Source organism: Chaetodon auriga, chromosome 14 (genome assembly GCF_051107435.1).
Source record: "Chaetodon auriga isolate fChaAug3 chromosome 14, fChaAug3.hap1, whole genome shotgun sequence".
Lineage (NCBI taxonomy): Eukaryota > Metazoa > Chordata > Actinopteri > Chaetodontiformes > Chaetodontidae > Chaetodon > Chaetodon auriga.
Genome location: NC_135087.1, coordinates 7,856,767 through 7,872,079, shown reverse-complemented (window position 1 = coordinate 7,872,079; position 15,313 = coordinate 7,856,767). Strand labels below are relative to the sequence as shown.

Sequence of the window (15,313 nt, the reverse complement as noted above, 5' to 3'; positions counted from 1 at the left end):
TCACATTGTCCCGAACAACAACATAGATGGGATCCTGCTGCCCTAACAGAGCATCTCGCATGTGATTGAGGAAAATAGGGAGCTGGTGAGTGTTGTAGTGCCCCAGGTTGGCATGATGGTGGACAACCCCATGATTGCTGATGGCAGCACACAATGTGACGTTGCCACCACGCTGCCCAGGGACACCAACAATGGCCCGTTGACCAATCACGCTACAGCCTCTCTTTCTCCTATTGGTGAGATTAAACCCAGCTTCATCCGTGTAGATGTATTCATGGGGTCTTTCCATTGCATCCAGTTGAAAAACTCTCTGTACAAATAGATACAGTTTTGTAAGTGATACAGAAAAAGTGATTTAGGCCGCTACAGTAAATCACTACTTACAGCAATCAACATTGAATGTGTCTGGATATATACCAACCTGTACATACTGGAATCTTTGACTCTGAGTCGCGATCAAAGGGCTCTCTGTACAGCTGTTTCATGCGCAGTCTGTTGCGTTTGAGGACACGATCAACAGTAGAGAGGCTGACACTGTTGATCCCCTGAACATTTACATGGTCCTCAATGATCTTCTGCTGAATTTCACGCAGTTTAATGGTGTTGTTCTCACGGACCATATCGACAATTAGGGTCTCTTTGTGTGGGGAGAACATACCTGTCCTCCCACCCCCATGTGACAGTCTTTCAATTCTACAAAAAGAGACCATGTAGTTACAAAAATATACATGGAATACTAGGCCTACAAACAGTTAGCCTAACCCTCCATTACAATACTGTAGTACATTGGCACAGTGATGTACTGAAACATATATTTACTTGCAATATACTGTGGTACAGTATATAGTATAGTCATACAGTAATTGCTGTCAACATTTACATACTATAATGTCAATAAAGATAATTACCTGTTCTCTTTTCTAAATCTTGGGATTACGGTGGACACAGTGAATCTACTGATGTTTGGTTGTACCCTTTGTCCGGCCTCCCTCATGCTCATACCATGGACAAGAACATGGTCAATCACAGTTGCTCTGATTTCATCACATATTACTGTTCTTTGTCTTCACTGACTACCTCGACCACCTCGACCACCTCGACCACCTCGACCTCCTCAACCTCCTCGACCTCCTCTCACACGAACTCCTCCTCTCAGATTTCTATCCATTGTAGTGCCTCACAAACCAGTGCTCTCTGACCTGCCTTATATATGTTCCCTCACATCGTTAGCCACAAGTGTGATCAATGTTGAGTTGTTGTGTTCAACCAGTGACACCTGTGCTTTACTTGCGTTTGACTTTTGCCACCTGTCCTCACCATTATGCAACACAGGTGCATCACAAAAATGAAAATGTGTCGACAAGTTGTGTCTAAACAGGTGAAAAGTGCTTATGGTTTTGCCAAAAGAGTGACTGATTCAATCAGTGGGTTCAGGCAATGGATCGTTTGGTTCAGACAATAGGGTTTAGTGTTTTTAGCAATGGAGAAAAACTGTAAGTGGAACGAGATTATTTCTATCATTAGAATATTTTGGTGGTGTGTGCATGTACATGACAGTGTTTGGATACATTTGTGATTATCATAGATATTTTGTTTGTGAAACGATGAAATATAATGAGCTTCAAAGGTGTTGTTGTGCTTATATTTTTACCTCTGGACAGGATGGTTGTTTACCTCAGCTAAACTAATGCCAAGCTAAACAAACAGGCCACTGGCTGTAGCTTCATATTTAACAGACTGTGGTGATCCACAGTTTCCCCTCCTTTTTCCCTTTAGTGTCTTGTGTGAGTGTGTTTCCCTGCAGGGTGTGGCTGACAGTTTGGGCTCGGCCTCCTCCTCCCATGAACGCAGCTGCACTCAATCATTCAATCAAGACTCACCTGCAGCCAAAATGAGCACCAGCTCTCCACTTGCTGAAATGTCTGTTAATCCATGTGGTAATGACTGAGACTCCTGAAGGAACGCCAAAGTATATTTCTGCTTTCTTCCCTTGCCTGCTTCTCTGCCATCCTGACTCCTGATTTTCCTATGTGCTCAGGTGCATTGCTCTCACCTGTCTCCACAATGGAAATGCAAGTGATACTGATTTATTTGGGAAATGAACATCATGGGTTGGTGGTTATAACGATGATAGTTTCCCAGTTTTTGAAATTGGAAAAATATATGAGTGTGAATGTGTAGTTTGTGCTTGGTGAGGTTACTGTCAGCTCTGTGTTCAGTGGTCTGTGTCAGAGTCTCTTCCTCTTCAGCAGCTGCAGTCGGTTCCTGCTGTAACAGCTCAGTGTCTCTGCAGTCTGACTGAGGGAGGTTTTTGTACAGCTACAAATCACTGTGTGAACACAGGAGCACTGTCTATAATGTGGAAACTCTGACAGTAATAAACTGCTGCATCTTCAGTCTGAACTCCACTGATGGTCAAAGTGAAGTCGGAGCTGCTTCCACTGCCACTAAACCGAGCTGGTGTTCCTGAAAGTCGTGTGCTTGCGAGTTTTATTAGGAGCTTTGGAGGCTGTCCAGATTTCTGTTGATACCAGGACAGAAGGTCTCCATTACTGGTGCTAAGAACAGGTTCGCTGGTTTTACAGGTGACAGTGACAGTGGATCCTGCAGTCGTTGTCACTACTGGAGGCTGAGTCACAGTCACCTGACCGCTGCATCCTGCAGACAAAAACAAATCATTCATTGATCAGCAGAAAGAAATGAAAGAAAAGGCAGCACATCATGTTTGAAATGTTGCTGAGAGAATGAACCTGTGAAACAGCAGCAGGCCAGCGTCCAGATGAGGATGGTGATGAGAGTCATGGTGCTCGTGCTTTCTGCTGTGTTGACTGACAGATGTGAGTCCTGCAGTGTTGAACTCACAGGACTATAAACCTTCTCAGTTCACTGGAGGATCAGCTGACCATGCAAAGCCTCCTCTCTATGGAAATCATGTCTCTGCTCTCAACACGCTCAAGGCAACGTGGGACACAAAATCAGGAGAAATACTGTTTGGATTGACACCATCTATGATCTTAATGGAACACAAGGAAATATTTATATTACAAGTGCAGTTGAGGATTTAAGGAGAAGTTTGTGTCCACTGTGGTTGGTATGATGTGTCTGTTTGTCTGCCTTTCATTTACTGACAGGGTTCACTGCGGATAAATAATGTAATTCACTTCAGCTTGTTGTGAGTTTGGAAATTATTATTATTAAAAAGCATCATGTTCATTCAACCAAGTATCACCTGATAGAAAACTGTCAAAAAAAATGACTTTATTACAAGAAGACTGTCATCGTTTGTCTGTCAGGTGCAGAAAACTAAAGAAAAATGAAAGAAATAACCTTCATTTATACAATAATTTCAATCCATATCACTTAAAATGCTTTGCAGATTCAGAAACATGTCATTTTATTTTCATCAGAGACTTTTTTCAGTGTATAGATGCTTGTTGACAGTGCAGGAGGTTTTTGTACGGCCACTTCATCAGTTTGTATCACTGTGGTGGACTTTTGGTGGAGGAACCAAACTCATCATTGACTGTAAGTATCACAGATTTATCATTTCTACAACATGAAAGATCAAACTTAATTTCGTAAAGTTAACTAATTTAATCAGAAATTATTGAAGGAGTTTCAAATGTGTGTATTTATTGTTATTTATCAAGCTTGGCTGAAATCGCAATTTGGCTTTCATTGTGCAAAGATTCACTTTATTTTTGTGTTTCTGATAATATTAAGGTTAAATAAATGCCAAATAAGTTACATTTTCTCTTATTTTATTTTCAATTGACTTTTTATGAGACAAAATGTGCTTGTGGAATTGGTCTGAGGAAAAGTTTAATGCTAAAAAATGACACCAAATTTCTTATTTTTTACATTCAAACTGTTATTAAAATGAAATAAAATCTGTTGATAAAACAAATAAGTCAGTTTATATGTTCATGCAGTCCAGCTGTAGTTTGTGTTCACAGTTCGTTAGTTTAAAGTGGTGAAAAGGAAGTGAAACAGACAGATGACAAAGTCTTTAACTGGATACAGACATTACATTTTGACAAACAAGAAAATCATTGAAGGCATGAATTATTTACTGTCAAACATTATAAATTAGACATGAAGATTTAATTTCTTCATCATTATTCTCAATATTTCTTTATATTTACACTCACAGCTCGTCCACAGTCGTGTTAACCTCTGTCATGTGTGGTCAGTGTGTCGTGTTCAGCTGTGTGTCCTACAGTGGGAGTTAATCTGCTCCTGGTGTGTCTCTGCTCTCCCCTCCAGCTGGCTCCACGGTCAGGCCCTCGGTCTCTCTGCTTCCCCCCTCCTCTGAGCAGCTCTCCGGGGGCTCGGCCACGCTGGCCTGCCTGCTGAGCGGCTACTCTCCTGAGGGAGCCGTGGTGAGCTGGGAGGTGGACGGCACGCAGGTGACAGAGGGGGTCCTGAGCAGCTCTGAGGAGGAGAAGAGCGGACGCTACAGCAGCAGCAGCACCCTGAGCCTGAGCAAGGAGCGCTGGATGCAAGGAGAGCTGTACTCCTGCAAGGTCCTCCATAAGGGCCACAGCCAGACCCAGTCCCTCCACAGGAGCCAGTGTCAGGCCTAGAGGGGCTGGCTGGAGCCCAGGACAGGAGCTCTGTGTGTGTGTGTGTGTTGGGGGGCAGCAGGAGGAACACACCTGCTGCTCTCATCAATATGACTTTTAATGTTTGCAGAGGAAACTAAAGCTTTGTGTGACAGAGAACAACACTGCTGTAAAGTGTTGGACAACAACAACTTAGAGAGAAATGTGTGTAGCTCAGCAGCTGGATGTGAGTGTGCTTCATAACTGTCATGTTGATGGTTGATGTTTGTGCTAATAAAGCTTGAAGTGATGAACAACTTGATGAAGTGTTTGGTCTTTTATCTCTTGAAGAGCAGCAAGAAATTAAATGCTTTTATAACTTCAGCTGATTCCCTCTTTGACCTGTCCCCCCTGGCCTGACCGTCTGCTCAAATGATTGGATCTCTGACATTTGTCTGTGTTACTCTGTTGGAAAGATCATTAAACTCATTAAACTCTTCATCATCTCCCTCCTCTTTCTCTGAGTCACAGTGTTTGGGTCTGTTTCTTCACACGAAAGTAATAAATTCAATGATTGTACAGGTTCAACAAACAAAATGCAACATGTGCGTCTCTGAGCTTTAGTGGTGATGTTCAGCTGATTTTTGTACCTTTGGATGGAGCCAGGCTCGATGGTTATCAAGACTGCAGTCATCACACAAAGCTAAGCTAAGCGGCCACTAGCTGTAGTCTCATGTTCAATGGTCAGAGATGAGAGTGGCATCAGTCAGCAACATATGAACAACCTCTGACAAAGAAAAATGTGTTTGCTCAAAGGAATAAATGACATGTTCAGAGTTTTGTGGATTACGGTGTCAGTGGAGTGATGGAAAAGCAAATGATACTAATGTGTGGAAAATAAATATGAGATGTTGGTGATCATAACAATGTTAGTTTAACAGTTGTTGACATGGAATAAAAATAAAACTATGGAAAAATATAAATCACACAAATATATGAGTGTGAATGTGTAGTTTGTGCTTGGTGAGGTTACTGTCAGCTCTGTGTTCAGTGGTCTGTGTCAGAGTCTCTTCCTCTTCAGCAGCTGCAGTCGGTTCCTGCTGTAACAGCTCAGTGTCTCTGCAGTCTGACTGAGGGAGGTTTTTGTACGGCTACAAATCACTGTGTGAACACTCCACCACTGTGGTAACTCTGACAGTAATAAACTGCTGCATCTTCAGTCTGAAATCCACTGATGGTCAAAGTGAAGTCGGAGCTGCTTCCACTGCCACTAAACCGAGCTGGTGTTCCTGATTCTCGTGTGTTTGCAAATTTTATTAGGAGCTTTGGAGGCTGTCCAGATTTCTGTTGATACCAGTGCAAATAGTCTCCATAACTGCTGCTGCTAAAAACAGGTTTGCTGGTTTTACAGGTGACAGTGACAGTGGATCCTGCAGTCGATGTCACTACTGGAGGCTGAGTCACAGTCACCTGACCGCTGCATCCTGCAGACAAAAACAAATCATTCATTGATCAGCAGAAAGAAACGAGAGAAAAGGCAGCACATCATGTTTGAAATGTTGCTGAGAGAATGAACCTGTGAAACAGCAGCAGGCCAGCGTCCAGATGAGGATGGTGATGAGAGTCATGGTGCTCGTGCTTTCTGCTGTGTTGACTGACAGATGTGAGTCCTGCAGTGTTGAACTCACAGGACTATAAACCTTCTCAGTTCACTGGAGGATCAGCTGACCATGCAAAGCCTCCTCTCTATGGAAATCATCTCTCTGCTCTCAACACACTTTGAATGTTGGTGTTAGAGCAGATTTTTTATGCTGCTGAATGAAAAACTATTCATGTTCATACTGTTGAATGTTGCTCTCAGTGGATATTTTCTGAAAGCAGTTCTTTTCTTGAAAAGATTAAATTTAATTCTGCATATTCAACTTAAGGCGGCATTTTGTAAAACAATGGAATATAATGAGCTTCAGAGGTGTTGTTATACTTATTTTAGTTTAGTTTTTGTTTTTTTTCTTTTTAACCTCGGGACAGAGCCAGACTAGTTGTTTACCTCTGCTTCCAGTCTAAAGGCATTTTTAAGCACCAAGAGGCCTGAAATGCTAAGCTAATGCAAAGCTAAGCTAACAGGCCACTGACTGTAGCTTCATATTTAACAGACTGTGGTGATCCACAGTTTCCCCTCCTTTTTCCCTCTCGAGTCTTGTGTTTGTCCTCTCCCTCTGTCTCCTGTCTGTCTGTCTGTCTGGTGTGAGTGTGTTTCCCTGCAGGGTGTGGCTGACAGGTTGGACTCGGCCTCCTCCTCCCCTGAACGCAGCTGCACTCAATCATTCAATCAAGACTCACCTGCAGCCACAGAGAATAAGCACCAGCTCTCCACTTACTGAATTGTCTGTTAATCCACGAGGAAGTAACTGAGACTCCAGATGAAACGGCAAAAGTATATTTCAGCTTTCCTTCCTTTCCTGATTGCCTGCCGTCCTGATTCTTCCTTTCCTTTGTGCTAAGGTGTGTTGCCCTCACCTGTCTCCGTCCCTGCCCTGTCAGTCTGCCTCCATGGAAAGGACTGGATCTACATTTATCGTGCCTACTCCCCCTCAAATCCTCCTCAAGCTTGGAAACTCATTGACTCAATCAGTTTGTTCTGTTCTCAGTCACAATGAAAGACTTTAAACCTTTCTGACCTCATGATGGAAATGCAAGTGATACTGATGTATGTGGCCAATGAACATAAAGGGGTTTTGGTTAAAACAATGATAGTATCACAATTTTTGAAATGGGGAAAATGAGTTGAATTTAATATCAAGTTTGGAGGTTAAACTGAAAAAAGGCTTGAAGAATAAAGCGACACCTCAACTTGTTTAGTGGCTGCAGCATCATGGGCTTTGGTATAGTGAGGTGGCGAAGCTTCATTTAATGGCGAGAAAACATTTGATTTCATCCAGTTTGATGTAAAACAGTCACATCCAGACCATGCTGAAGAATCAGTGTTTGCTCAATTGTCTGTTCATCCATATTGCAACGACTGAGACTCCTGAAGAAATGGCAAAGTATGTTTCTGCTATCTTGCCTGCTTACCTGTTTTCCTCATTCTTGATTTTCCTATGTGCTCAGGTACCTTGTCCTCACTTGTCTCTGTCCATGCCCTGTCAGTCCACATCCTTGGAAAGGATGTGAACCAACATTCGTCTGACCGACTCCCCCTCAAGTCCTGCTGAAGCTTGAAAACTCATTGACTCAAGTTACTCCTGTTCTCAGTCTCAGTGAAATACTTTGAACCTTTCTGACCTCATGATGGAAAAGCAAGTGATATTGATGTAGGTGGAAAATGAACATAATGCATTTTCAGTTTGAACAAGGATTGTATTACAGTTCTTGAAACGGGGAAAAAAAATGCATGTATGAGTGTGAATGTGTAGTTTGTGCTTGGTGAGGTTACTGTCAGCTCTGTGTTCAGTGGTCTGTGTCAGAGTCTCTTCCTCTTCAGCAGCTGCAGTCGGTTCCTGCTGTAACAGCTCAGTGTCTCTGCAGTCTGACTGAGGGAGGTTTTTGTACAGCTACAAATCACTGTGTGAACACTCCACCACTGTGGTAACTCTGACAGTAATAAACTGCTGCATCTTCAGTCTGAACTCCACTGATGGTCAAAGTGAAGTCAGAGCTGCTTCCACTGCCACTAAACCGAGCTGGTGTTCCTGAATGTTGTGTGCTTGCAAATTTTATTAGGAGCTTTGGAGGCTGTCCAGATTTCTGTTGATACCAGGACATATAGTCATAACCACTCCATCTGTAAACAGGTGTGCTGGTTTTACAGGTGACAGTGACAGTGGATCCTGCAGTCGTTGTCACTACTGGAGGCTGAGTCACAGTCACCTGACCGCTGCATCCTGCAGACAAAAACAAATCATTCATTGATCAGCAGAAAGAAATGAGAGAAAAGGCAGCACATCATGTTTGAAATGTTGCTGAGAGAATGAACCTGTGAAACAGCAGCAGGCCAGCGTCCAGATGAGGATGGTGATGAGAGTCATGGTGCTCGTGCTTTCTGCTGTGTTGACTGACAGATGTGAGTCCTGCAGTGTTGAACTCACAGGACTATAAACCTTCTCAGTTCGCTGGAGGATCAGCTGACCATGCAAAGCCTCCTCTCTATGGAAATCATCTCTCTGCTCTCAACACACGTTGAATGTAGGTGTTAGAGCAGATTTTTATGCTTCTTAATTTAAAACTGTTAGTATTGATACTGTTGAATGTTTGTGGAAATGAGTGATTATTTTCTAACAACTGTTTTGTTGTTGAATTTTAATTCTGCATATTCAACTTAAGGCAGCATTGTGGAAACTGTCTGTGAGTTTGTTTCAGGTTTATTTAGATTCATTGTGGTTCTGCTTGATGACTCTTGTGTTGTGTTCACTGGACCAGTTATCCTCATCATCAGTCTCTTCATCAACCCTCTGCACCTGCAGCAGGCCGTTTCCCTTCAGTCAAACTGAAGGAGGTTTTTGTACGGCTCTGAATCACTGTGTGAACACTCCACTACCATGGTAGCCAAGACAGTAGTAATCTCCAGCATCTTCAGCCTGAACACCACTGATGGTCAGAGTGTAGTGAGAACCAGAACTACTGCCACTGAATCGAGACGGAGTTCCTGAGAAGCGAGTTGAGGTTAAGTATATAAGAAGTTTGGGAGTCTGTCCAGGTTTCTGAAGGTACCAACTGAGATCAGCACCAATATTTGAACTCCCTGTGGCGCTGATGGTCACAGTCCCTCCAAGACTAACAGACTTGGATTTGTCAGTCTGAGTCAGAAAATTGTTGGCAGAAGACTCTGAAATGAGGAAAGAAAAACATGTTTAAAGTCATCTGAAGCAGCAGCTCAGGTTTTAAAAGAAGACAACAACAAACATGTTCAAAGCAAAAGTGAAGACGAGAGAAGCGACTGAATTTACTCTGAACATGTTGAAAATCTCTCACCCTGACTCAGAAAACCCAACATGACAATCAGAGTTATTGGCAACATCATCCTGATGCAGTTTTCAGTGTGAGTGCATGAAAACAGTTCAGACTCTCTGTGACACAAGAACTTAAAGTGTGAGGAGCAGTGATGCATCAAAGTCATGCAAATAAAGTGAAGAAGGCAAACACACACCTGTTCATGTGAAACAGAAAGAGCAGAGGTGAGGTGGAGCCACACTTCATCATCTTGACCATCATTCAGACATTAAAGGTCCATCTAGAAAATGTCGACTTTATTCTCTTCTTTATGTTTCGTCTCTTCATTGTCAACAATCTCCTTGTCACTTCTTTATGTTCTCCTCATTACAGTTTTCTCCATTTGGTAAAACACAATTTTGCAAACTAGGCTGGTTTTATCAAAAAACTTAACACAATTCACAAAACCACACACCCAAAGATCAAAATACCTCAGAAATCCTGCAACATGAAGTACTGCAACCAAAACTACATATCACATTATCAAAATCAAACTTTTGCACCAAATGGCGCAGACTTCATTCATATTGCCAGATTTCTGTCTAACCAACTAAACACTGTTGGACATAATGAAAAGCACTCTCATCTTTAGTATGCTTTGCCGTAATACCAAAATAGTTCAAATTTTAGAAAATTCAAATTTTAGAAAATTCTTCAGATTGTTCACTGAAAAAGAAAATTGCAGAAAAAATGTGCAGAAAACACATATATATAAAAAAAGAGGCAAGAAAAATAATTAAGCAGCATCTTGCCGCACAGCTGGGTCTGGCCACAACGCCTCGTCCGCATCACAGGCGATATTTTCTCTTGCCAGACATCGAGGGAAGAAGCGCCTTGAGTGCCTTATCCATCCCTGAATCGCACCCACATCAATTTCATCACATGCCTCTTCCATAGCCTGCACAAGAGGCATGCGCACAAAGGGCTGCCGGTCGTATACCTTCCACCGCCATGTTGAAAAGAACTCTTCTATGGGGTTCAGAAGTGGTGAGTATGGTGGGAGGTATTGCACGAGACATGGTGGGTGGTCAGCAAAACAGTTTTGGACTCGGGCTGCACGATGAAAGCTCACGTTGTCCCATACTACAATGTACCGGTTTCTTTGATGGTCTGCATCATTCATACGCCCTGGTGGTATGAGAATGTTGTGGAGTCTGTCCAGAAACGTGAGAATATGGGCTGTGTTGTAAGGTCCAAGGTTGGCATGACGGTGGAGGACACCATGCGTATTAGAGATGGCAGCGCACGTTGTGATGTTCCCACCACGTTGGCCAGAAACATCTACAATGGCTCTGTGGCCAGTGATGTTTCTTCCCCTTCTACTGATCTTTGTTAGGTTCAACCCAGCCTCATCTATAAAGATGAACTCATGTGGGATTGCATGAGCATCCATTTCCAGTACTCCCTAAAGAACAAAAATCAGTCAATATGGCGTAATCCAGTACACAGGGAAACAATGTTGCGTGTAGAGTACTGCAGTCAATATTGTGCTTACATCCACATGTGCTCCTCTGAGCTCTTTGTTTCTTTTAGAGTTTCTCTCAAAAGGCACCTTATAAAGTTGTTTCATTCTGATTTGGTTTCGCTTGAGAATGCGAGCCACTGCGGACAGACTGACTCGTTGAATGTTGTTGAATATGGTGTTGTCTTGGATGATGTGGCTTTGAATTTCTCGTAATCTGATTCCATTGTTTTCCAACACCAATGATGACATGATCAACTAAGGTTGCTCTGGTTTCATTTGAAAGTTGTTGTCTTCTTTGGCCATGAACTCCTCTACCAGCTCTTACCTCTCACTCTTCCTCCCCCTCTCATTCTCACCCTCCCTCTTCCTCTTCCTCTCTCTGCAACGTCGTCCATTGTTGTTTAAAAAAAAAAAAAAAAAAAAAGGACTCACCTGTGGTCTTTTTATAGTGCTTACTTCCTGATTGTGGTAACAATTAACCATTGAGGTGTTTGGCCAGGTGGCACATATATTAGCCAATTAGCTCATGTAGTGTCATTTTGAATGGCAGTGTTTCGAAATGGCAAACATGTGACTTTATGTCAGATTGTTGTGTCTTATGCAGAGAACTATGTTCAGTGCATTTAAAAAGTGCCATTTTGAATTGCAAAATGTGCATAAAGCAGAAAATGTGTTTCAGTTTTGGAGACTTGAGAAGAGGTTTTGCTCTCTGTGTCAGTTTAAATCATTGCACTATGCGTGTCATTTTATTGTGTTGGCAATTGGAAAAAACTGTAACATATCTATAGCACCCCCTGCTGGCAGGCTGCATCAACAGTAAACTCAATGTGAGCTGACTGGAGATTTGGGGAGATTATTTTAAAACTTCACTCCAGTAAACTTCAGTAATCTCCCACTTTGTATTTGGCTGAATACTGTATTTAGAGTTTTTGATGTTTCTGCTTTGACTGCAATGATCATCTACCACAAATCAGGATTATCTAAGGTGCCAACAGGCTAAACACCCAGTTTGAGGGATGGTGACTAACTTTAACTGGTCCTCACAAAACAAACATACCTGTATTCCTCAAATACACTGAGGTGTGTAGAAGTAACTGCATTTCATTTGCACCTATTTGAAAAAGGGTTTGATGCTGCATTAAGCACCTCAGCAACTCATCACAGCCTACATCTCTTTCAGCACTGATGTGAAACACACTGGTCCATACAGACCTGCTGTTGTGAATCATTTCATCCTGCAAGATGTGGAAGAAACCAATACTATCAGGAAGTGAGGGTGTGACTTCTTGAGGAATGATCTATCAAATCAAAACATATGATCAGAACTACAAGCCCCACCAGCTTGGATGACCATGATCTGTCTGATCATCTCATGTTTGTATGGTTAATATGAAGCTAAAGCCAGGAGCCAGTAAGCTTGTCTTAGCATAAAATCTGGAATCAGGGGGAAACAGTTACCCTGTTGATGAGCAAGTAAATCATCCCATCAACAAGTGTCAGTAATTAAGAGATTCCCATTGGGAAGAGTTTGTGACAATTGCACAGAGCCAGTCTAGAAGTTTCCCCTTCAATTGATTATTTTACGCTAAACTAAGCTAACGGGTTATTGACTGCAACGTCACATGGAAAGTTTTGTTGTTAATAAATCAACTGGTACAACAATCTGTGGCCTGCTGGTTATCAAAACAGTAATAACACTTGGTGACATGGAATAAAAATAAAACTATATAAAAATATAAATCACACTAATATATGAGTGTGAATGTGTAGTTTGTGCTTGGTGAGGTTACTGTCAGCTCTGTGTTCAGTGGTCTGTGTCAGAGTCTCTTCCTCTTCAGCAGCTGCAGTCGGTTCCTGCTGTAACAGCTCAGTGTCTCTGCAGTCTGACTGAGGGAGGTTTTTGTACAGCTACAAATCACTGTGTGAACACTCCAACACTGTTTATGTAGTGGTAACTCTTACAGTAATAAACTGCTGCATCTTCAGTCTGAAATCCACTGATGGTCAAAATGAAGTCGGAGCTGCTTCCACTGCCACGAAACCGACCTGGTGTTCCTGAATGTCGTGTGGTTACATGTTTTATTAGGAGCTTTGGAGGCTGTCCAGATTTCTGTTGATACCAGAACATAGCCTCACCTCCACTACTGTATCTAAAGACAGGTTGGCTGGTTTTACAGGTGAGAGCGACAGTGACACATCCAGCAGTCGTTGTCACTACTGGAGGCTGAGTCACAGTCACCTGACCGCTGCATCCTGCAGACAAAACAAATCATTCATTGATCAGCAGAAAGAAATGAGAGAAAAGGCAGCACATCATGTTTGAAATGTTGCTGAGAGAATGAACCTGTGAAACAGCAGCAGGCCAGCGTCCAGATGAGGATGGTGATGAGAGTCATGGTGCTCGTGCTTTCTGCTGTGTTGACTGACAGATGTGAGTCCTGCAGTGTTGAACTCACAGGACTATAAACCTTCTCAGTTCACTGGAGGATCAGCTGACCATGCAAAGCCTCCTCTCTATGGAAATCATCTCTCTGCTCTCAGCACACTCAAGGCAACGTGGGACACAAAATCAGGAGAAATACTGTTTGGATTGACACCATCTATGATCTTAATGGAACACAAGGAAATATTTATTTTACAAGTGCAGTTGAGGATTTAAGGAGAAGTTTGTGTCCACTGTGGTTGGTATGATGTGTCTGTTTGTCTGCCGTTCATTTACTGACAGGGTTCACTGCAGATAAATAATGGTATTCATTTCTGCTTATTCTGAGTTTAGAAATTATTATTATTAAAAAGCATCATCGTCATTTAACCAAGTATCACCTGTTAGAAAACTGTGAAAAAATGACTTTATTACAAGAAGACTGTCATCGTTTGTCTGTCTGGTGCAGAAAACTAAAGAAAAATGAAAGAAATAACCTTCATTTATACAATAATTTCAATCCAGATCACTTAAAATGCTTTGCAGATTCAGAAACATGTCATTTTATTTTCATCAGAGACTTTTTTCAGTGTATAGATGTTTGTTGACAGTGCAGGAGGTTTTTGTACGGCCACTTCATCAGTTTGTATCACTGTGGTGGACTTTTGGTGGAGGAACCAAACTCATCATTGACTGTAAGTATCACAGATTTATCATTTCTACAACATGAAAGATCAAACTTAATTGTGTAAAATGAGATAAATACATGAGAAATTATTGAAGGAGTTTGAAATGTGTATATTTATGGTTATTCATCAAACTTGGCTGAAATTGCAATTTGGCTTTCATTGTGCAAAAATTCACTTTATTATTGTGTTTCTGATAATATTAAGGTTAAATAAATGCCAAATAAGTTACATTTTCTCTTATTTTATTTTCAATTGACTTTTTATAGACAAAATGTGTTTGTGGAATTGGTCTGAGGAAAAGTTTAATGCTAAAAAATGACACCAAATTTCTTATTTTTTACATTCTAACTGTTATTAAAATGAAATGTAATCTGTTTATAAAACAAAAAAGTCAGTTTATATGTTCATGCAGTCCAGCTGTAGTTTGTGTTCACAGTTCGTTAGTTTAAAGTGGTGAAAAGGAAGTGAAACAGACAGATGACAAAGTCTTTAACTGGATACAGACATTACATTTTGAAAAACAAGAAAATCATTGAAGGCATGAATTATTTACTGTCAAACATTATAAATTAGACATGAAGATTAAATGTCATGATCGTTATTCTCAATTTTTCTTTATATTTACACTCACAGCTCGTCCACAGTCGTGTTAACCTCTGTCATGTGTGGTCAGTGTGTCGTGTTCAGCTGTGTGTCCTACAGTGGGAGTTAATCTGCTCCTGGTGTGTCTCTGCTCTCCCCTCCAGCTGGCTCCACGGTCAGGCCCTCGGTCTCTCTGCTTCCCCCCTCCTCTGAGCAGCTCTCCGGGGGCTCGGCCACGCTGGCCTGCCTGCTGAGCGGCTACTCTCCTGAGGGAGCCGTGGTGAGCTGGGAGGTGGACGGCACGCAGGTGACAGAGGGGGTCCTGAGCAGCTCCGAGGAGGAGAAGAGCGGACGCTACAGCAGCAGCAGCACCCTGAGCCTGAGCAAGGAGCGCTGGATGCAAGGAGAGCTGTACTCCTGCAAGGTCCTCCATAAGGGCCACAGCCAGACCCAGTCCCTCCACAGGAGCCAGTGTCAGGCCTAGAGGGGCTGGCCCAAGCCCAGGACAGGAGCTCTGTGTGTGTGTGTGTGTGTTGGGGTCGGGAGCAGGAGGAACACACCTGCTGCTCTCATCAATATGACTTTTAATGTTTGCAGAGGAAACTAAAGCTTTGTGTGACAGAGA

General features: G+C 42.2%; 1 pseudogene; it reads left to right on the top strand.

Moving 5' to 3' along the window:
* Positions 1-115: 115 nt before the first annotated feature.
* LOC143331897 (Ig lambda-2 chain C region pseudogene) lies at positions 116-15,172 on the top strand (annotated as a pseudogene).
* The last annotated feature ends 141 nt before the right edge of the window (positions 15,173-15,313 follow it).